Source organism: Oncorhynchus keta, chromosome 19, assembly GCF_023373465.1.
Source record: "Oncorhynchus keta strain PuntledgeMale-10-30-2019 chromosome 19, Oket_V2, whole genome shotgun sequence".
NCBI lineage: Eukaryota > Metazoa > Chordata > Actinopteri > Salmoniformes > Salmonidae > Oncorhynchus > Oncorhynchus keta.
This window is the reverse complement of record NC_068439.1, coordinates 5,413,295-5,437,113: the sequence shown is the minus strand read 5'-3', so window position 1 is coordinate 5,437,113 and position 23,819 is coordinate 5,413,295. Positions and strand designations below refer to the sequence as shown.

At 43.9% G+C, this 23,819-nt stretch overlaps 1 protein-coding gene across 1 annotated transcript in view; it reads right to left on the bottom strand.

The window, feature by feature from the left end:
• The window catches only part of dlgap3 (discs, large (Drosophila) homolog-associated protein 3), a 396,097-nt gene that overhangs the window by 327,182 nt on the left and 45,096 nt on the right, over window positions 1-23,819 (bottom strand). The window lies entirely within an intron of this gene.

Here is a 23,819-nt window from a genome sequence, read left to right as displayed (position 1 = left end):
ACACTATAACACTATAACTATAACACTATAACACTATAACACTATAACTATAACACTATAACTATCCAACTATAACTATAACTATAACTATAACTATAACACTAACACTATAACACTATAACACTATAAACTATAACTATAACACTATAACACTATAACTATAACTATAACACTATAACACTATAACACTATAACTATAACACTATAACTATAACACTATAACACTATAACACTATAACTATAACACTATAACACTATAACTATAACACTATAACTATAACACTATAAATAACTATAACACTATAACACTATAACACTATAACTATAACACTATAACACTATAACACTATAACTATAACACTATAACACTATAACACTATAACACTATAACACTATAACTATAACACTATAACACTATAACTATAACACTATAACACTATAACACTATAACTATAACACTATAACTATAACACTATAACACTATAACTATAACACTATAACTATAACACTATAACTATAACACTATAACTATAACACTATAACTATAACACTATAACACTATAACTATAACACTATAACTATAACACTATAACTATAACACTATAACACTATAACTATAACTATAACACTATAACTATAACTATAACTATAACACTATAACTATAACTATAACACTATAACTATAACACTATAACACTATAACTATAACACTATAACTATAACTATAACACTATAACTATAACACTATAACACTATAACACTATAACACTATAACACTATAACACTATAACTATAACACTATAACACTATAACACTATAACTATAACACTATAACACTATAACTATAACACTATAACACTATAACACTAAAACACTAAAACACTAAAACATAAAACACTATAACACTATAACACTATAACTATCCAACTATAACACTATAACACTATAACACTATAACTATAACACTATAACACTATAACTATAACACTATAACACTATAACTATAACACTATAACACTATAACTATCCAACTATCCAACTATAACACTATAACACTATAACACTATAACACTATAACTATAACACTATAACACTATAACACTATAACACTATAACTATAACACTATAACACTATAACACTATAACTATAACACTATAACTATAACACTATAACACTATAACACTATAACTATCCAACTATAACTATAACTATAACTATAACTATAACACTAACACTATAACACTAACACTATAACACTATAACACTATAACACTATAACTATAACACTATAACACTATAACACTATAACTATAACACTATAACTATCCAACTATAACTATAACTATAACTATAACTATAACACTAACACTATAACACTATAACACTATAACACTATAACTATAACACTATAACACTATAACACTATAACACTATAACTATAACACTATAACACTATAACACTATAACACTATAACACTATAACACTATAACACTATAACACTATAACACTATAACACTATAACACTATAACTATAACACTATAACACTATAACTATAACACTATAACACTATAACACTATAACTATAACACTATAACACTATAACACTATAACTATAACACTATAACACTATAACTATAACACTATAACACTATAACACTATAACACTATAACACTATAACACTATAACTATAACACTATAACACTATAACACTATAACACTATAACTATAACACTATAACACTATAACTATAACACTATAACACTATAACACTATAACTATAACACTATAACACTATAACTATAACACTATAACACTATAACACTATAACACTATAACACTATAACTATAACACTATAACACTATAACTATAACACTATAACACTATAACACTATAACACTATAACACTATAACTATAACACTATAACACTATAACACTATAACACTATAACATATAACTATAACACTATAACTATAACACTATAACTATAACACTATAACACTATAACACTATAACTATAACACTATAACACTATAACTATAACACTATAACACTATAACACTATAACTATAACACTATAACACTATAACACTATAACTATAACACTATAACTATAACACTATAACTATAACACTATAACACTATAACTATAACACTATAACACTATAACACTATAACTATAACACTATAACACTATAACACTATATAACTATAACACTATAACTATAACACTATAACTATAACACTATAACACTATAACACTATAACACTATAACTATCCAACTATAACTATAACTATAACTATAACACTATAACACTATAACTATAACTATAACACTAACACTATAACACTATAACACTAACACTATAACACTATAACACTATAACACTATAACTATAACTATAACACTAACACTATAACACTATAACACTATAACTATAACTATAACACTATAACACTATAACTATAACACTATAACACTATAACACTATACTATATAACACTATAACTATAACACTATAAACTATAACTATAACACTATAACACTATAAATATAACACTATAACTATAACACTATAACACTATAACTATAACACTATAACACTATAACACTATAACTATAACACTATAACTATAACACTATAACACTATAACACTATAACACTATAACTATAACACTATAACTATAACACTATAACACTATAACTATAACACTATAACACTATAACACTATAACTATAACACTATAACACTATAACTATAACACTATAACACTATAACACTATAACACTATAACACTATAACTATAACACTATAACACTATAACACTATAACACTATAACACTATAACTATAACACTATTACACTATTACACTATAACACTATAACACTATAACACTATAACTATAACACTATAACTATAACACTATAACACTGGTATAACTATAACACTATAACACTATAAATATCCCACTATAACTATAACACTATAACACTATAACACTATAACACTATAACACTATAACACTATAAATATCCAACTATAACTATAGTCAACTTCGTTGTGAAGTTATCGGCGGTCAGAGAGACAGATAAACATCCCGATTCAATATGTTCAGATCCTGGGTGGTTACTAGTCCAACGCTCTAACCACTAGGCTACCCTGCCGCCCCTATAGATCCTGGGTGGTTACTAGTCCAACGCTCTAACCACTAGGCTACCCTGCCGCCCCTATAGATCCTGGGTGGTTACTAGTCCAACGCTCTAACCACTAGGCTACCCTGCCGCCCCTATAGATCCTGGGTGGTTACTAGTCCAACGCTCTAACCACTAGGCTACCCTGCCGCCCCTATAGATCCTGGGTGGTTACTAGTCCAACGCTCTAACCACTAGGCTACCCTGCCGCCCCTATAGATCCTGGGTGGTTACTAGTCCAACGCTCTAACCACTAGGCTACCCTGCCGCCCCTATAGATCCTGGGTGGTTACTAGTCCAACGCTCTAACCACTAGGCTACCCTGCCGCCCCTATAGATCCTGGGTGGTTACTAGTCCAACGCTCTAACCACTAGGCTACCCTGCCGCCCCTATAGATCCTGGGTGGTTACTAGTCCAACGCTCTAACCACTAGCTACCCTGCCGCCCCTATAGATCCTGGGTGGTTACTAGTCCAACGCTCTAACCACTAGGCTACCCTGCCGCCCCTATAGATCCTGGGTGGTTACTAGTCCAACGCTCTAACCACTAGGCTACCCTGCCGCCCCTATAGATCCTGGGTGGTTACTAGTCCAACGCTCTAACCACTAGGCTACCCTGCCGCCCCTATAGATCCTGGGTGGTTACTAGTCCAACGCTCTAACCACTAGGCTACCCTGCCGCCCCTATAGATCCTGGGTGGTTACTAGTCCAACGCTCTAACCACTAGGCTACCCTGCCGCCCCTATAGATCCTGGATGTGGAAAAACACATCTAACGACCCACTTACAGTAGCTACTCTACAACTGGCCTGAGGGGTTTTTCAAGTGCAATTTTAGTAACGATGGTTTTGGGAAACAACTCGAAGATTCCAACGATTGACTTGGCCTTAAGATGCTTTTGGGGAAACCGGGCCCAATTTGTATCATATTAACATGAAGTGCCCAGGGGTTTGGGGGATGTGGGTTGTTTCCGGATCAGGATTCTATAGGTATTACACCCCCCCCCCCAACTCTCTCTTCCTCAACCATCAGCCTCCCACTGGGTGGCGTTTCATCGTGACCTTACTAAAAGGTGGGAGCCCATTAGCAGCCAGTCATTGGCTATTCCACTGGGGTGGCCGAACCAATCAGTTAGCTCGAGCGATGCCTAGCATGTCAGGATTGGATTGGACGGCCAGAGGACCATAGAGGTCTGTGCTCATTTTATCGTGTACTAACAGGCCGCTATGGTTTCCCTTTTAGGTCACACGAATGACAACAGTATACAGTCTTATTGAACACACTTGACTCCTAAGTGATACATAATAGGTGTAGTTCACCAATACAACGTTTGTTATTTTCAAACACTCTGGAAATATCTGGAATCTCTCGTTTAGTCCCAATCAATTGCTTATCGGGAATTGACTTGTATTTATTTTTTTAATGTTTTTTTTTACTTCTGAAAAAAACTCTACATTTAAAACCTTAGTTCTTTTAGTTTATTTTAAGCTAGAAAAATGACTCACTAGTTCATGATTTTATGCAGAATCCAACTTTTTTTTTTACATACTGAGTTATAGCCAGAATAGAGAGGTTGGGAGAGGAGAAAGTCTCTTTCCATATCAATATTGCAAACATGGTAGCTGGCTGGCGTATGCATGTCACCAGTGATGGCCTCAGACAATGCCTACAGGATCCATGCATTATTTAAAAGGCCCAGCGAGGCTGTGTGTGTTTCTGTGCCACCCATTATCTATTTAGATCTGAGAGTTAAAGCCACCTGGCAAAAAAAGCATTTGTTACTGCTACTGCCATGGCCTGTTTAGAAGAAGGGAAAGAGTGGGGTGGATGGAGGGGAAATGGACAGATATGGAGGAGAGAGGGAAGAGTCGGATGGATGGAGGGGAAATGGAGAGAGATGGAGGGGAGAGGGAAGAGTCGGATGGATGGAGGGTAATGGAGAGATGGAGGGGAGGTAAGAGTGGGGTGGATGGAGGGGAAATGGAGAGATGGAGGAGAGGGAAGAGTCGGATGGATGGAGGGGAAATGGAGAGATGGAGGAGAGAGGGAAGAGTGGGGTGGATGGAGGGGAAATGGAGAGATGGAGGAGAGAGGGATGAGTCAGATGGATGGAGGAGAAATGGAGAGATGGAGGAGAGGGAAGAGTCGGATGGATGGAGGGGAAATGGAGAGATGGAGGAGAGAGGGAAGAGTGGGGTGGATGGAGGGGAAATGGAGAGATGGAGGAGAGAGGGAAGAGTGGGGTGGATGGAGGGGAAATGGAGAGATGGAGGAGAGGGAAGAGTGGGGTGGATGGAGGAGAAATGGAGAGATGGAGGAGCGAGGGAAGAGTCGGATGGATGGAGGGGAAATGGAGAGATGGAGGAGAGGGAAGAGTGGGGTGGATGGAGGAGAAATGGAGAGATGGAGGAGAGGGAAGAGTCGGATGGATGGAGGGGAAATGGAGAGATGGAGGAGAGGGAAGAGTCGGATGGATGGAGGGGAAATGGAGAGATGGAGGAGAGGGAAGAGTCGGATGGATGGAGGGGAAATGGAGAGATGGAGGAGAGGGAAGAGTCGGATGGATGGAGGGGAAATGGAGAGATGGAGGAGAGGGAAGAGTGGGGTGGATGGAGGAGAAATGGAGAGATGGAGGAGAGGGAAGAGTCGGATGGATGGAGGGGAAATGGAGAGATGGAGGAGAGGGAAGAGTCGGATGGATGGAGGGGAAATGGAGAGATGGAGGAGAGGGAAGAGTCGGATGGATGGAGGGGAAATGGAGAGATGGAGGAGAGAGGGAAGAGTGGGGTGGATGGAGGGGAAATGGAGAGATGGAGGAGAGGGAAGAGTGGGGTGGATGGAGGAGAAATGGAGAGATGGAGGAGAGGGAAGAGTCGGATGGATGGAGGGGAAATGGAGAGATGGAGGAGAGGGAAGAGTCGGATGGATGGAGGGGAAATGGAGAGATGGAGGAGAGGGAAGAGTCGGATGGATGGAGGGGAAATGGAGAGATGGAGGAGAGGGAAGAGTCGGATGGATGGAGGGGAAATGGAGAGATGGAGGAGAGGGAAGAGGTAGGAGATGAAAAGGAGAACGAAACGGAGATGGAGGAGGAGACAGGAGACAGGAGACAGGAGACAGGAGACAGGAGACACGATACAGGAGACAGGAGACAGGAGACAGGAGACAGGAGACAGGAGACAGGAGACAGGAGACAGGAGACAGGAGACAGGAGACAGGAGACAGGAGACAGGAGACAGGAGACAGGAGACAGGATACAGGAGACAGGAGACAGGAGACACGAGACAGGAGACAGGAGACAGGAGACAGGAGACAGGAGACAGGAGACAGGAGACAGGAGACAGGAGACAGGAGACAGGAGACAGGAGACAGGATACAGGAGACAGGAGACACGATACAGGAGACAGGAGACAGGAGACAGGAGACACGATACAGGAGACAGGATACAGGAGACAGGAGACAGGAGACAGGAGACAGGAGACACAATACAGGAGACAGGAGACAGGAGACAGGAGACAGGAGACAGGAGACAGGAGACAGGAGACAGGAGACAGGAGACAGGAGACAGGAGACAGGAGACAGGAGACAGGAGACACGATACAGGAGACAGGAGACAGGAGACAGGAGACAGGAGACACAGGAGACAGGAGACAGGAGACAGGAGACAGGAGACAGGAGACAGGAGACAGGAGACAGGAGACACGATACAGGAGACAGGAGACAGGAGACAGGAGACACAATACAGGAGACAGGAGACAGGAGACACGATACAGGAGACAGGAGACAGGAGACAGGAGACAGGAGACACGATACAGGAGACAGGAGACAGGAGACAGGAGACAGGAGACACGATACAGGAGACAGGAGACAGGAGACAGGAGACAGGATACAGGAGACAGGAGACAGGAGACAGGAGACAGGAGACACGATACAGGAGACAGGAGACAGGATACAGGAGACAGGAGACAGGAGACAGGAGACAGGAGACAGGAGACAGGAGACAGGAGACAGGAGACACGATACAGGAGACAGGAGACAGGAGACAGGAGACAGGAGACACGAGACAGGAGACAGGAGACAGGAGACAGGAGACAGGAGACAGGAGACAGGAGACAGGAGACAGGAGACAGGAGACAGGAGACAGGAGACAGGAGACAGGAGACAGGAGACAGGAGACAGGAGACACGATACAGGAGACACGATACAGGAGACAGGAGACAGGAGACAGGAGACAGGAGACAGGAGACACGATACAGGAGACAGGAGACAGGAGACAGGAGACAGGAGACAGGAGACAGGAGACAGGAGACAGGAGACAGGAGACAGGAGACACGATACAGGAGACAGGAGACAGGAGACAGGAGACAGGAGACAGGAGACAGGATACAGGAGACAGGAGACAGGAGACAGGAGACAGGAGACAGGAGACAGGAGACAGGAGACAGGAGACAGGAGACAGGAGACAGGAGACAGGAGACAGGAGACAGGAGACAGGAGACAGGAGACAGGAGACAGGAGACAGGAGACAGGAGACAGGAGACAGGAGACAGGAGACAGGAGACAGGATACAGGAGACAGGAGACAGGAGACAGGAGACAGGAGACAGGAGACAGGAGACAGGAGACAGGAGACAGGAGACAGGAGACAGGAGACAGGAGACAGGAGACAGGATGAGAGCAAGAAGTAGCGATATACAGCGGGGTGTGATAAAGATGACAAATAATGACTGGATAAATATATTGTTTAAATATTGAACTATATTATATGATGACATTTTTTTTGGGGGGGGGGGATTATATAATTTTCTACAAATACAATTGGTCAGATAAATAGATTTTGTTTAACAAGTAATCTTTTTTTTTTTTTTCTCCTCTTAAGGATTTTTTTTCAATTTCTGCCTAAAATACCCAAATCTAACTGCCTGTAGCTCAGGACTTGAAGCAAGGATGTGCATATTAGTACTATCTTGGTCATATCTTGCTACTATTAGAAAGGAAACACTTTGACGTTTATGGAAATGTGAAATTAATGTAGTAAAATATAACACATTAGATCTGGTAGAAGATAATACAAAGAAAGAAAAACGTGCTTTTTATATATTTTTTATTTGTTGCGTCATCTTTGAAACGCAAGAGGAAGGCCAGACAATGTCGGATTCTAGGTGTAATTTAGATGTTGTCCACAAGATGGCAGCAGTGTGTGCAAGGTTTCAGACTGATTAATTGAAGAATTACATCACTACACAATATTTTGTTTCAAGTCTGCCAGGTGTCCTACACGAGTTTGCCCAAATGTGCCGAATTGGTCACATTTTCAAGTACGTAACTATATGGAACAAACAAAAATGCTATGGCAATAAAGCATGTACGTTCCCAGAGATGTCATAAAGGATCATTAGCTTCCCAACAGAAAATACACTAACCTTCACACATCTAGATGGCAGGGCGGGATGGGTGTGGGGCCAGACACAGCAGTGGGGTCAAACTTTAGCTACTTTCCTACATTTTAATAGATTTTATCAAACAAAACTACCCTACATTTTATCTCTGGGACCCTCAGGATGAGAGCAAGATTACTGAATGTAAGTACATTATTTACCTTCAGAGGTGAATGTATCAAACCAGTTGCTGTGAGTTCCTCTGTCCAGCGTCTGTGTTCTTTTGCCCAACTTAATCTTTTATTTTTATTGGCCAGTCTGAGATATGGCTTTTTCTTTGCAACTCTGCCTAGAAGTCCAGCATCCCAGAGTCACCTCTTCACTGTTGACGTTGAGACTGGTGTTTTACGGGTACTATTTAATGAAGCTGCCAGTTGAGGACTTGTTTCTCAAACTAGACACTCTAATGTACTTGTCCTCTTGCTCAGTTGTACACCGGGGCCTCTCACTCCTCTTTCTATTCTGGTTAGAGCCAGTTTGCACTCTGTGAAGTGAATAGTACACAGCATTGTACAAGATCTTCAGCTTCTTGGCAATTTCTCGCATGGAATAGCCTTCATTTCTCAGGACAAGAATAGACTGACGAGTTTCAGAAGAAAGGTCTTTGTTTCTGGCCATTTTGAGCCTGTAATCGAACCCACAAATGCTGATGCTCCAGATACTCAACTAGTCGACAGAAGGCCAGTTTTATTGCTTCTTAAATCAGAACAACAGTTCTCAGCTGTGCCAACATAATTGCAATGGGGATTTATAATGATCAATTAGCCTTTTAAAATTATAAACTTGGATTAGCTAACACAACGTGACATTGGAACACAGGGGTGATGGTTGCTGATAATGGGCCTCTGTACACCTATGTAGATATTCCATAAAAAAAAATATGCAGTTTCCAGTGTCAACAATGTCTACACTGTATTTCGTATCTATTTTATTTTATTGGACAACAAATTTGTGACCCCAAACTTTTGAACGGTAGTATGTATATATATATATATATATATATATTATATATTAATTTTGATGAATAAAAATGACATAACTAAAATACATTCAGTGTACAAAACATTAGGAACACCTTGCTCTTTCCATGACATACACTGTCCAGGTGAATCCAGCTGAGATCTAGGATCTCTTATTGATGTCACTTCAGAGGGTGAAAGGGCAAGAAAACAATATGCCTTTAAGTGTCCACAACACAATAACATCCAGCCAGCATGACACAGCTGTGGGAAGCATTGGAGTCGCCAGCTTCCCTGTGGAACGCTTTCCACACTTTGTAGAGTCCATGATCCGACGAATTCAGGCTGGGCAAAGGGGGTGAAACTCGATGTTAGGAAGGTGTTCCTAATGTTTTGTACACTCAGTGTATATATATATATATAAAATATAGTCGTTGAATAAGTACATTACTTAGCCCATTTGTTTACAGTAGAATTTTAACTAATCACAATATAAGTTACATTGACTCACTCTTTCTGAAAGAATAGGGGTTGCCATGGTTTTTGAATGACTTCCGGTGTCCCCCATACATACAGCATCTGTAAGGTCCCTCAGTCTAGTATTGCATTTCAATCACAGAATCGACTACAAACACCAGGGAGCTTTTTTAGAAAACCTAATAAAGAAGAGCAGTGATTGGTAGATGAGTAACGATAACAAATCAGATATTGAATCTCTCTTTTAAGCTCGGTCAAGTTAATTATTTTTTTTATTTTTTTTTATTTCACCTTTATTTAACCAGGTAGGCTAGTTGAGAACAAGTTCTCATTTGCAACTGCGACCTGGCCAAGATAAAGCATAGCAGTGTGAACAGACAACAGAGTTACACATGGAGTAAACAATTAACAAGTCAATAACACAGTAGAAAAAAAAGGGGAGTCTATATACAATGTGTGCAAAAGGCATGAGGAGGTAGGCGAATAATTACAATATTGCAGATTAACACTTGAGTGATAAATGATCAGATGGTCATGTACAGGTAGAGATATTGGTGTGCAAAAGAGCAGAAAAGTAAATAAATAAAAACTGTGGGGATGAGGTAGGTGAAAATGGGTGGGCTATTTACCAATAGATTATGTACAGCTGCAGCGATCGGTTAGCTGCTCAGATAGCTGATGTTTGAAGTTGGTGAGGGAGATAAAAGTCTCCAACTTCAGCGATTTTGCAATTCGTTCCAGTCACAGGCAGCAGAGTACTGGAACGAAAGGTGGCCGAATGAGGTGTTGGCTTTAGGGATGATCAGTGAGATACACCTGCTGGAGCGCGTGCTACGGATGGGTGTTGCCATCGTGACCAGTGAACTGAGATAAGGCGGAGCTTTACCTAGCACGGCCTTGTAGATGACCTGGCGCCAGTGGGTCTGGCGACGAATATGTAGCAAGGGCCAGTCGACGAGAGCATACAAGTCGCAGTGCTGGGTAGTATAAGGTGCTTTAGTGACAAAACGGATGGCACTGTGATAAACTGCATCCAGTTTGCTGAGAAGAGTGTTGGAAGCAATTTTGTAGATGACATCGCCGAAGTCGAGGATCGGTAGGATAGTCAGTTTTACTAGGGTAAGCTTGGCAGCGTGAGTGAAGGAGGCTTTGTTGCGGAATAAAAAGCCGACTCTTGATTTGATTTTCGATTGGACATGTTTGATATGGGTCTGGAAGGAGAGTTTGCAGTCTAGCCAGACACCTAGGTACTTATAGGTGTCCACATATTCAAGGTCGGAACCATCCAGTGTGGTGATGCTAGTCGGGCATGCGGGTGCAGGCAGCAATCGGTTGAAAAGCATGCATTTGGTTTTACTAGCGTTTAAGAGCAGTTGGAGGCCACGGAAGGAGTGTTGTATGGCATTGAAGCTCGTTTGGAGGTTAGATAGTGATAGCACAGTGTCCAATGACGGGCCGAAAGTATATAGAATGGTGTCGTCTGCGTAGAGGTGGATCAGGGAATCGCCCGCAGCAAGAGCAACATCATTGATATATACAGAGAAAAGAGTCGGCCCAAGAATTGAACCCTGTGGCACCCCATAGAGACTGCCAGAGGACCGGACAGCATGCCCTCCGATTTGACACACTGAACTCTGTCCGCAAAGTAATTGGTGAACCAGGCAAGGCAGTCATCCGAAAAACCGAGGTTACTGAGTCTGCCGATAAGAATATGGTGATTGACAGAGTCGAAAGCCTTGGCAAGGTCGATGAAGACGGCTGCACAGTACTGTCTTTTATCGATGGCGGTTATGATGTCGTTTAGTACCGTGAGTGTGGCTGAGGTGCACCCGTGACCGGCTCGGAAACCAGATTGCATAGCGGAGGGATTCGAGATGGTCAGTGACCTGTTTGTTGACTTGGCTTTCGAAGACCTTAGACAGGCAGGGCAGAATGGATATAGGTCTGTAACAGTTTGGGTCCAGGGTGTCTCCCCCTTTGAAGAGGGGGATGACTGCGGCAGCTTTCCAATTCTTGGGGATCTCAGACGATATGAAAGAGAGGTTGAACAGGCTGGTAATAGGGGTTGCGACAATGGCGGCGGATAGTTTCAGAAATAGAGGGTCCAGATTGTCAAGCCCAGCTGATTTATACGGGTCCAGGTTTTGCAGCTCTTTCAGAACATCTGCTATCTGGATATGGGTAAAGGAGAACCTGGAGAGGCTTGGGCGAGGAGCTGCGGGTGGCCGGAGCTGTTGGCCTAGGTAGGAGTAGCCAGTCGGAAGGCATGGCCAGCTGTTGAGAAATGCTTGTTGAAGTTTTCGATAATCATGGATTTGTCGGTGGTGACCGTGTTCCCTAGCCTCAGTGCAGTGGGCAGCTGGGAGGAGGTGCTCTAGTTCTCCATGGACTTCACAGTGTCCCAGAACTTTTTGGAGTTGGAGCTACAGGATGCAAACTTCTGCCTGAAGAAGCTGGCCTTAGCTTTCCTGACTGACTGCATGTATTGGTTCCTGACTTCCCTGAACAGTTGCATATCGCGGGGACTGTTCGATGCTATTGCAGTCCGCCACAGGATGTTTTTGTGCTGGTCGAGGGCAGTCAGGTCTGGAGTGAACCAAGGGCTGTATCTGTTCTTAGTTCTGCATTTTTTGAACGGAGCATGCTTATCTAAAATGGTGAGGAAGTTACTCTTAAAGAATGACCAGGCATCCTCAACTGACGGGATGAGGTCAATGTCCTTCCAGGATGCCCGGGCCAGGTCGATTAGAAAGGCCTGCTCACAGAAGTGTTTTAGGGAGCGTTTGACGTTGATGAGGGGTGGTCGTTTGACTGCGGCACCGTAGCGGATACAGGCAATGAGGCAGTGGTAGCTGAGATCCTGGTTGAAGACAGCGGAGGTGTATTTGGAGGGCCAGTTGGTCAGGATGACGTCTATGAGGGTGCCCTTGCTTACAGAGTTAGGGTTGTACCTGGTGGGTTCCTTGATGATTTGTGTGAGTTTGAGGGCATCTAGCTTAGATTGTAGGACTGCCGGGGTGTTAAGCATATCCCAGTTTAGGTTAACAGAACAAACTCTGAAGCTAGATGGGGGCGATCAATTCACAAATCCAGGGCACAGCTGGGAGCTGAGGGGGTCAGGCGGCAACAGTGAGAGACTTATTTCTGGAGAGAGTAATTTTCAGAATTAGTAGTTCGAACTGTTTGGGTATGGACCTGGAAAGTATGACATTACTTTGCAGGCTATCTCTGCAGTAGACTGCAACTCCTCCCCCTTTGGCAGTTCTATCTTGACGGAAGATGTTATAGTTGGGTATGGAAATCTCTGAATTTTGGTGGCCTTCCTGAGCCAGGATTCAGACCCGGCAAGGACATCAGGGTTAGCAGAGTGTGCTAAAGCAGTGAGTAAAACAAACTTAAGGAGTAGGCTTCTGATGTTGACATGCATGAAACCAAGGCTTTTTCGATCACAGAAGTCAACAAATGAGGGTGCCTGGGGACATGCAGGGCCTGGGTTTACCTCCACATCACCCGCGGAACAGAGAAGGAGTAGTATGAGGGTGCGGCTAAAGGCTATCAAAACTGGTCGCCTAGAGCGTTGGGGACAGAGAATAAGAGGAGCAGGTTTCTGGGCATGGTAGAATATATTCAGGGCATAATGCGCAGACAGGGGTATGGTGGGGTGCGGGTACGGCGGAGGTAAGCCCAGGCACTGGGTGATGATGAGAGAGGCTCTGGACATGCTGGTTGTAATGGGTGAGGTCACTGCATATGTGGGAGGTGGGACAAAGGAGGTATCAGGGGTATGAGGAGTGGGACTAGGGGCTCCATTGTGAACTAAAACAATGATAACTAACCTGAGCAACAGTATACAAGGCATATTGACATTTGAGAGATACATACAGCGAGGCATACAGTAATCACAGGTGTTGAATTGGGAAAGCTAGCTAAAACAGTGGGTGAGACAACAGCTAATCAGCTAGCATAACAACAGCAGGTAAAATGGCATTGACTAGGCAACGGGCCGACAGATAAAACAAACAAGCAGAATGGAGTACCGTGATTAATGGACAGTCCAGCGTGCATCAGCTATGTAGCCAAGTGATCAGAGTCCAGGGGGCAGCGGTGGATGGGGCAGGGGGGCTGGACTGGCGAGTGTTATCCAGGTTAAAAAACTAACAATGACTAAATAGCTTGTAGCTAGTTAGCTGGTTAGCTTCTGGAGGTTCTTGAGTGTGTTCTAATAATTAAAAATAATAGCGATTCCGTTTCACATTGGGTGAGGCAGGTATAAACAAATTTTTAAAAAATCAGGAAGAGACAGAAAGTACATATGGGCCACTGCGTGTTTGGGACGCGGCGATGCAGACGGTTAGCAGGCCTGTGCTAACAAGCTAACAGATTAGCAGGCCGGGGTAAACAAGGTAGTAGTTAGCGGACCTGGGCTAAACAAGCTAGCAGTTAGCATGCCGAATTAGCAAGCAAGGAGATAGCAAGGGCTAGAGAGTTAGCCTTTGGAGGACGTGGCGATGGGGTGAGTCTGTTTATTCCTCTTCATGCAGTGACATCGATAGACCGGTCGTGGGTCCGGGTATTGTAGCCCAGGAGTATGCTAGGAGCACAGGAGCTCTGGCCGGGCTAGCTTCAAGCTACGTGGGTGGAAACGCTAGCCAGGAGTAATCAACCAGGGTTGTGGTTTAGCTCGATAGCTAGTTGTGAAGATCCAGCTGAAAAATGTTCCGTTTGCGGTGGGAATCCGGGGATAAAAAAATAAATAGGTCCGTTATGCTCTGGTTAGCGTCGCGTTGTTCGAACTGGCTAGAGCTTTCCGAGCTGAAGGTTAGCTGATGACCGGTTAGCTGAAGACCGCTAGCATAGCTGGTGGTTAGCTGGCTAGCTTCAGTTGAGGGGTTCCGGTAAATATAAATACTTTAGGAAAAGTAGCTACATTGGGTGAGGCGGGTTGCAGGAGAGTATTTGGAAGCTTAGGTTTAGCAAAATGTTTTTAAAGATATGAGAAGAAAAATATCTAAAACGAAAAAGAGACGATATTTACAGAGAGACGATACGACAGGACGACTTACTGCTTCGCCATCTTGGGTACAAGATGCTGTCAATTAGTGGCTGTATTAATTAAACCAACCGGAGACATCAAAGATACAGTCTTCCTTCTGAACTGAACTGCAGGAGAGGAAGGAAACTGCTCAGGGATGTTACCATCAGGATATTGGTGATTTTAAAACAGCTGCGGAGTTAAATGTCTGTGATGGTAGAACACTGGGGATGAATCAACAACATTGTAGTGATTCCACAAAAAAAAATCCTAAATGACAGAGTGAAAAGAAGAATATAAATATAAAGAATTAAAATACTGATAAAAAAACAAACACAGTAAAGGAATACACTTTGTGGCCTAAAAACAAAGCTGTAAAGGGGGCTCTGATGGACTCCAACACATCACTGAGAAGACTCAATTTTTAAATTGTTTATTGGGGCTCATGTTATGGACTTTTTTTAAATAGGATGGAGCTAAGAGACAGCTGTAAAGGGGCTCTGATGGACTTACCCCCAAGAAGACTCAGCTTAAAGGGGGCTCTGATGGACTTACAACAAGAAGACTCAGCTCTAACTGGAGTTGTTTACCAACAAGAAGATTCAGCTGTGAAAGGGGGCTCTGTTTGGACTTACCCCCAAGAAGACTCAGCTGTAAAGGGGGCTGTCTGATGGACTTACCCCCAAGAATCTTCAGCTTTAAAAATATTTAAAATAAGAATAGGTAAATATGGTACAATTCAGGTGTGGAAAGCTCTGATGGACTTACCCCCAAGAAGACTCAGCTGTAAAGGGGGCTCTGATGGACTTACCCCCAAGAAGACTCAGCTGTAAAGGGGGCTCTGATGGACTTACCCCCAAGAAGACTCAGCTGTAAAGGGGGCTCTGATGGACTTACCCCCAAGAAGACTCAGCTGTAAAGGGGGCTCTGATGGACTAACCCCCAAGAAGACTCAGCTGTAAAGGGGAGTATAACATGTACTGACTCAGGGAGCTGAATCCTTATGTAATGAATATATTTCAGTTATTATTTTCTATCAATGTTTTAAAAAAAATGTTAATGTTTTCTTCCACTTTGATTTAATAAATGGTAATACCACTTTGTAGCACAATAAAATGTGAAGATATCCCAAAGAGGCCTGAATACTTGCAAGGTAACATACAATATACACTACATGACCAAGAGTATGTGGACGGATGCTCGTCGAACATCTCATTCCAAAATCATGGGCATTAATATGGAGTTGGTCCCCTCGTTGCTGCTATAACATCCTCCACTCTTCTGTAAGGAATATATGTTGGAACATTGCTGCTATTAGCCTCCTTTTCTATCAATCTTTAAAAAAAGATGTTAATGCTGCTTCTTCCTCTTTGATTCAATAAATGGCTATAATACCACTTTGTAGCACAATAAAATGTGAAGATATCCTATAACAGCCTCCTCTCTTCTGGGAATAGGCTTTGCAAGGTAACATACAATATACACTACATGACCCAGAGATGTTGGACACATTGCTGCTATAACATCTCATTCTTCTGGGCATTAATATGGAGTTGGAACATTGCTGCTATAACAGCCTCCTCTCTTCTGGGAATACTTTCCACTAGATGTTGGAACATTGCTGCTATAAAAGCCTCCTCTCTTCTGGGAAGGCTTTCCACTAGATGTTGGAATATTGCTGCTATAACAGCCTCCACTCTTCTGGGAAGGCTTTCCACTAGATGTTGGAACATTGCTGCTATAACAGCCTCCACTCTTCAGGGAAGGCTTTCCACTAGATGTTGGAACATTGCTGCAGGGACTTGCTTCCATTCAGCCACAAGAGCATTGGTGAGGTCGGGCACTGATGTTGGGGGCGATTAGGCCGAGCTCGCAGTTGGCGTTCCAATTCGTCCCAAAGGTGTTCTATGGGGTTGAGGTCAGGGCTCTGTGCAAACCAGTCAAGTTCTTCCACACCGATCTCCACAAACCATTTCTGTAATGGATCTTGCGTTGTGCACGGAGAACGTATCATGCTGAAATAGGAAAGGGCTTTCCTGAAACTCTTGCCACGAAGGTGGAAGCACAAAATCATCTAGAATGTCATTGTATGCTGTAGCATTAAGACTTCCCTTCACTGGAACTAAGGGGCATAGTCTGAACAACTACATATATAAATACAGATAAACAGACCCAGACCATTAGTCCTCCTCCAACCAAAATTTACAGTTAGCACTATGTATTGGGGCAGGTAGCGTTCTCCTGGCATTTGCCAAACTCGTCCATCAGATTCGTCCATCGGACTGCCAGATGATGAAGAGTGATACATCACTCCAGATGTATCAGTGTTTCCACTGCTCCAATGGCGGTGAGCTTTACTCCAGCCGACGCTTGGCATTGCACATGGTGATCTTAGGCTTGTGTGTTGCTGCTCGGCCATGGAAACCCATTTCATGAAGCTCCTGACAAACCGTTATTGTGCTGACGTTGCTTCCAGAGGCAGTTTGGAACTTGGTAGTGAGGGGTCGCAACCGAGGAACTGATGATTCTTACACGCTTCAGCACTCGGCGGTCCCGTTCTCCGAGCTTGTGTGGTCTACCACTTCGCGGCTGAGCCGTTGTTGCTCCTAGACGTTTCCACTTCACAATAACAACACTTACAGATGACCGGGGTTATACAGTCATTATTGCTCTCTTTTTATCAAGTGTGTCAATAATTTAAGACCCCACTGTAGCTACTGTATGACAGAAGGATAGGGGAGGATACAGGGGAAATGGGAGGAATACAACTAAAGGAAGGAGCCAGGACTGGAGGTCGATTGTAGACACCTGTCAGTAACAGATATGGAAGAAACAGGACTCCACTCATTTGTAAGGAGACAGGACTGGAGGTGATGTTTGTAAGGAGACAGGATTTTAATTAATATTTATACAGTCATTATTGGACTCTTTTTATAAGTGTGAAGAGTCAAGGTGAGATTTAAGACCCCACTGGAGGTGACTGTATGACAGACAGGACTGGAGGGAGGATACAGGGGAAATGGGAGGAATACAACTAAAGGAAGGAGCCAGGACTGGAGGTGAGATGTAAGGAGACAGGACTGGAGGTGAGATGTAAGGAGACAGGACTGGAGGTGAGATGTAAGGAGACAGGACTGGAGGTAAGATGTAAGGAGACAGACTGGAGGGAATGTAAGGAGACAGGACTGGAGGTGAGATGTAAGGAGACAGGACTGGAGGTGAGATGTAAGGAGACAGGACTGGAGGTGAGATGTAAGGAGACAGGACTGGAGGTGAGATGTAAGGAGACAGGACTGGAGGTGAGATGTAAGGAGACAGGACTGGAGGTGAGATGTAAGGAGACAGGACTGGAGGTAATATGTAAGGAGACAGGACTGGAGGTGAGATGAGGAGACAGGACTGGAGGTGAGATGTAAGGAGACAGGACTGGAGGTGAGGGATGGACAGGAGGGGGAAGCGGTTGAGGGAGGACAGGAGAGGGGGAAGCGGTTGAGGGAGGACAGCAGAGGGGGAAGCGGTTGAGGGAGGACAGGAGAGGGGGAAGCGGTTGAGGGAGGACAGCAGAGGGGGAAGCGGTTGAGGGAGGACAGGAGAGGGGGAAGCGGTTGAGGGAGGACAGCAGAGGGGGAAGCGGTTGAGGGAGGACAGCAGAGGGGGAGGTGGAAGAGGAGGAACAAGGGAAAAGAAAGATAATTAAACACACAGCCGGAGCAGAGGAGACATTTAAACTCTGTTCCTCTCCATCTCCATCCATCCTCTCTCTCCCTTTCTCTTTCCTACCCTCCCTCCCTCCCTCCCTCCATCCTCCTCCTCCCCCATCCTGTTCTCCTCTATCATCCATTCATCATGAGCCCGACATCCCTCATCCTGAGTCATCGTAGCAAACGCTCTTCCTGTTAATCCCCACACCTCCCCCTCTCTCTTTCCCTCTCTCTCCATCTTCCGTACCTCATTTGGTCTCTACCCCCCCCACCCCCCGCCCCTCAGCCCACCCTGCCTCTCCTCTTTTCCTCCTTTTGTTCTGCTGTTCTGACAGTGAAGCGATCTTTCTCGGTCACTACGAGGCTACAGAGTTTTGGAGTCTGTGTAAACGTCTGCAAATCAATCCCGCGCCGTCAGCTAAACACACCTGAGTTCAAATACTATTTTACATTTTTCAAATAGTTCGAGGGTTTCCTCTAGCCTGCCTGGAGTGCCTGGTAGGTGGGGTTCTGGCACCATTCTGGTACTGTATGTTTCTGGTAGGTGGGGTTCTGGTACCATTCTATATGTCTGGTACTGTATGTTTCTGGTAGGTGGGGTTCTGGTACCATTCTATATGTCTGGTACTGTATGTTTCTGGTAGGTGGGGTTCTGGTACCATTCTGGTACTGTATGTTGCTGGTAGGTGGGGTTCTGGTACCATTCTGGTACTGTATGTTTCTGGTAGGTGGGGTTCTGGTACCATTCTGTATGTCTGGTACTGTATAATATAATAATAATATATGCCATTTAGCTGACGCTTTTATCCAAAGCGACTTACAGTCATGTGTGCATACATTCTACGTATGGGTGGTCCCGGGAATCGAACCCACTATCCTGGCGTTACAAGCGCCATGCTCTACCAACTGAGCCACAGAAGGACCATGTTGCTTGTAGGTGGGGTTCTGGTACCATTCTGGTACTGTATGTTTCTGGTAGGTGGGGTTCTGGTACCATTCTATATGTCTGGTACTGTATGTTTCTGGTAGGTGGGGTTCTGGTCCCATTCCATCTCTACTGTATGTTTCTGGTACTGTATGTTTCTGGTAGGTGGGGTTCTGGTACCATTCTGGTACTGTATGTTTCTGGTAGGTGGGGTTCTGGTACCATTCTGTATGTCTGGTACTGTATAATATAATAATAATATATGCCATTTAGCTGACGCTTTTATCCAAAGCGACTTACAGTCATGTGTGCATACATTCTACGTATGGGTGGTCCCGGGAATCGAACCCACTACCCTGGCGTTACAAGCGCCATGCTCTACCAACTGAGCCACAGAAGGACCATGTTGCTTGTAGGTGGGGTTCTGGTACCATTCTGGTACTGTATGTTTCTGGTAGGTGGGGTTCTGGTACCATTCTATATGTCTGGTACTGTATGTTTCTGGTAGGTGGGGTTCTGGTACCATTCTATATGTCTGGTACTGTATGTTTCTGGTAGGTGTGGTTCTGGTACCATTCTACATGTCTGGTACTGTATGTTTCTGGTAGGTGGGGTTCTGGCACCATTCTGGTACTGTATGTTTCTGGTAGGTGGGGTTCTGGTACCATTCTATATGTCTGGTACTGTATGTTTCTGGTAGGTGGGGTTCTGGCACCATTCTGGTACTGTATGTTTCTGGTAGGTGGGGTTCTGGTACCATTCTGGTACTGTATGTTTCTGGTAGGTATGGTTCTGGTACCATTCTACATGTCTGGTACTGTATGTTTCTGGTAGGTGGGGTTCTGGTACCATTCTATATATGTCTGGTACTGTATGTTTCTGGTTGGTGGGGTTCTGGCACCATTCTGGTACTGTATGTTTCTGGTAGGTGGGGTTCTGGTACCATTCTGGTACTGTATGTTTCTGGTAGGTATGGTTCTGGTACCATTCTACATGTCTGGTACTGTATGTTTCTGGTAGGTGAGGTTCTGGTACCATTCTATATGTCTGGTATGCCAGGTAAGCGTAATTAAGCATTGATAAAATATTGTGAAATATTTGGAGTACTACTTGAACCCAGGTCTACAGGTAAACACACCAACAACCATCGAAGACTGTTTACCCACCCAGCTAAACGCATGGGAGCTAAATCTAGATCCTAGGTGCTAACAGCTGTTTCTAAGTCTCAAGGAGCCACCACGACATACAGTAACAACCTACAGTAACAACCTACAGTAGCAACCTACACAAGAAACTTACAGTAGCAGACTACAGTAGCAACCTACAGTAGCAACCTACAGAAGAAACGTACAGTAGCAAACTACAGTAGCAACCTACAGTAACAACCTACAGTAGCAAACTACAGTAGCAAACTACAGTAACAACCTACAGTAACAACCTACAGTAGCAAACTACAGTAGCAAACTACAGTATCAACCTACAGTAACAACCTACAGTAACAACCTACAGAAGAAACTTACAGTAGCAAACTACAGTAGCAAACTACAGTAACAACCTACAGTAGCAACCTACAGTAGCAACCTACAGTAACAACCTACAGTAGCAACCTACAGTAACAACCTACAGTAACAACCTACAGAAGAAACTTACAGTAGCAAACTACAGTAGCAAACTACAGAAGCAAACTACAGTAACAACCTACAGTAACAACCTACAGTATCAAACTACAGTAGCAAACTACAGTATCAACCTACAGTAACAACCTACAGTAACAACCTACAGAAGAAACTTACAGTAGCAAACTACAGTAGCAAACTACAGAAGCAAACTACAGTAACAACCTACAGTAACAACCTACAGTAACAACCTACAGAAGAAACTTACAGTAGCAAACTACAGTAGCAAACTACAGTAGCAAACTACAGTAACAACCTACAGTAGCAACCTACAGTAACAACCTACAGTAGCAACCTACAGTAACAACCTACAGTAACAACCTACAGAAGAAACTTACAGTAGCAAACTACAGTAGCAAACTACAGAAGCAAACTACAGTAACAACCTACAGTAACAACCTACAGTAGCAACCTACAGTAACAACCTACAGTAACAACCTACAGTAGCAAACTACAGTAACAACCTACAGTAACAACCTACAGTAGCAACCTACAGAAGAAACCTACAGTAACAAACTACAGTAGCAAACTACAGTAACAACCTACAGTAACAACCTACAGTAGCAACCTACAGTAACAACCTACAGTAACAAACTACAGTAGCAAACTACAGTAACAACCTACAGTAACAACCTACAGTAGCAACCTACAGTAACAACCTACAGTAACAAACTACAGTAGCAAACTACAGTAACAACCTACAGTAACAACCTACAGTAGCAACCTACAGAAGAAACTTACAGAAACTCACCCAACCCTCAGGCAGGAAGGAACATGTGTCATACTAATCATGGGGGAGAGAAGAACATGAGGAAAAGATGCAAACATGAACACACACACACACACACACACACACACACACACACACACACACACACACACACACACACACAGTCCAACTCTCCATAAATATATGAAGGAACATGCTTCCTCTTTCTGCTGTTTCTCCACATGCAGCTCATCATTTTCCCAGCACTTACCTCGTTAGTCATTCAATCAGGGAGGAAGGAGTGCAACTGACCCAACACACACACACACACACACACACACACACACACACACACACACACACACACACACACACACACACACACAAACACACACACACACACACACACATAAAGACACACACACACACACACATACACACACACACATAAAGACACATACACACACACACATAAAGACACACACACACACACACAGCCTCGCATGGCTGGGGATGGGCTTGGGGTTGATAGGGTGGAAGGGGAGGATTTCATGCCCAATCGCACCAGAGAACAGTACGGTACACTGGGAATATGAGCTGAGCAGAACATACTAACACACTTTCTCTTTCACACACACACACACACACACACACACACACACACACACACACACACACACACACACACACACACACACACACACACCAAGGAACAGGAGCAGAGCATTACATTACACGTTACAGCTGTTCATGCCACAACATGGCTGTTCCCCCCTCATGACACAACATGGCTGTTCCCCCTCATGACACAACATGGCTGTTCCCCCTCATGACACAACATGGCTGTTCCCCCTCATGACACAACATGGCTGTTCCCCCTCATGACACAACATGGCTGTTCCCCCTCATGACACAACATGGCTGTTGACACCCCCTCATGACACAACATGGCTGTTCCCCTCTCATGACACAACATGGCTGTTCCCCCTCATGACACAACATGGCTGTTCCCCCTCATGACACAACATGGCTGTTCCCCCTCATGACACAACATGGCTGTTCCCCCTCATGACACAACATGGCTGTTCCCCCTCATGACACAACATGGCTGTTCAACCCTCTCATGACACAACATGGCTGTTCCCCCTCATGACACAACATGGCTGTTCCCCTCTCATGACACAACATGGCTGTTCCCCTCTCATGACACAACATGGCTGTTCCCCCTCATGACACAACATGGCTGTTCCCCCTCATGACACAACATGGCTGTTCCCCCTCATGACACAACATGGCTGTTCCCCTCTCATGACACAACATGGCTGTTCCCCTCATGACACAACATGGCTGTTCCCTCTCATGACACAACATGGCTGTTCCCCCTCATGACACAACATGGCTGTTCCCCCTCATGACACAACATGGCTGTTCCCCCTCATGACACAACATGGCTGTTCCCCCTCATGACACAACATGGCTGTTCCCCCTCATGACACAACATGGCTGTTCCCTCTCATGACACAACATGGCTGTTCCCCCTCATGACACAACATGGCTGTTCCCCCTCATGACACAACATGGCTGTTCCCCCTCATGACACAACATGGCTGTTCCCCCTCATGACACAACATGGCTGTTCCCCTCTCATGACACAACATGGCTGTTTCATGACCCTGTTCCCCTCATGACACAACATGGCTGTTC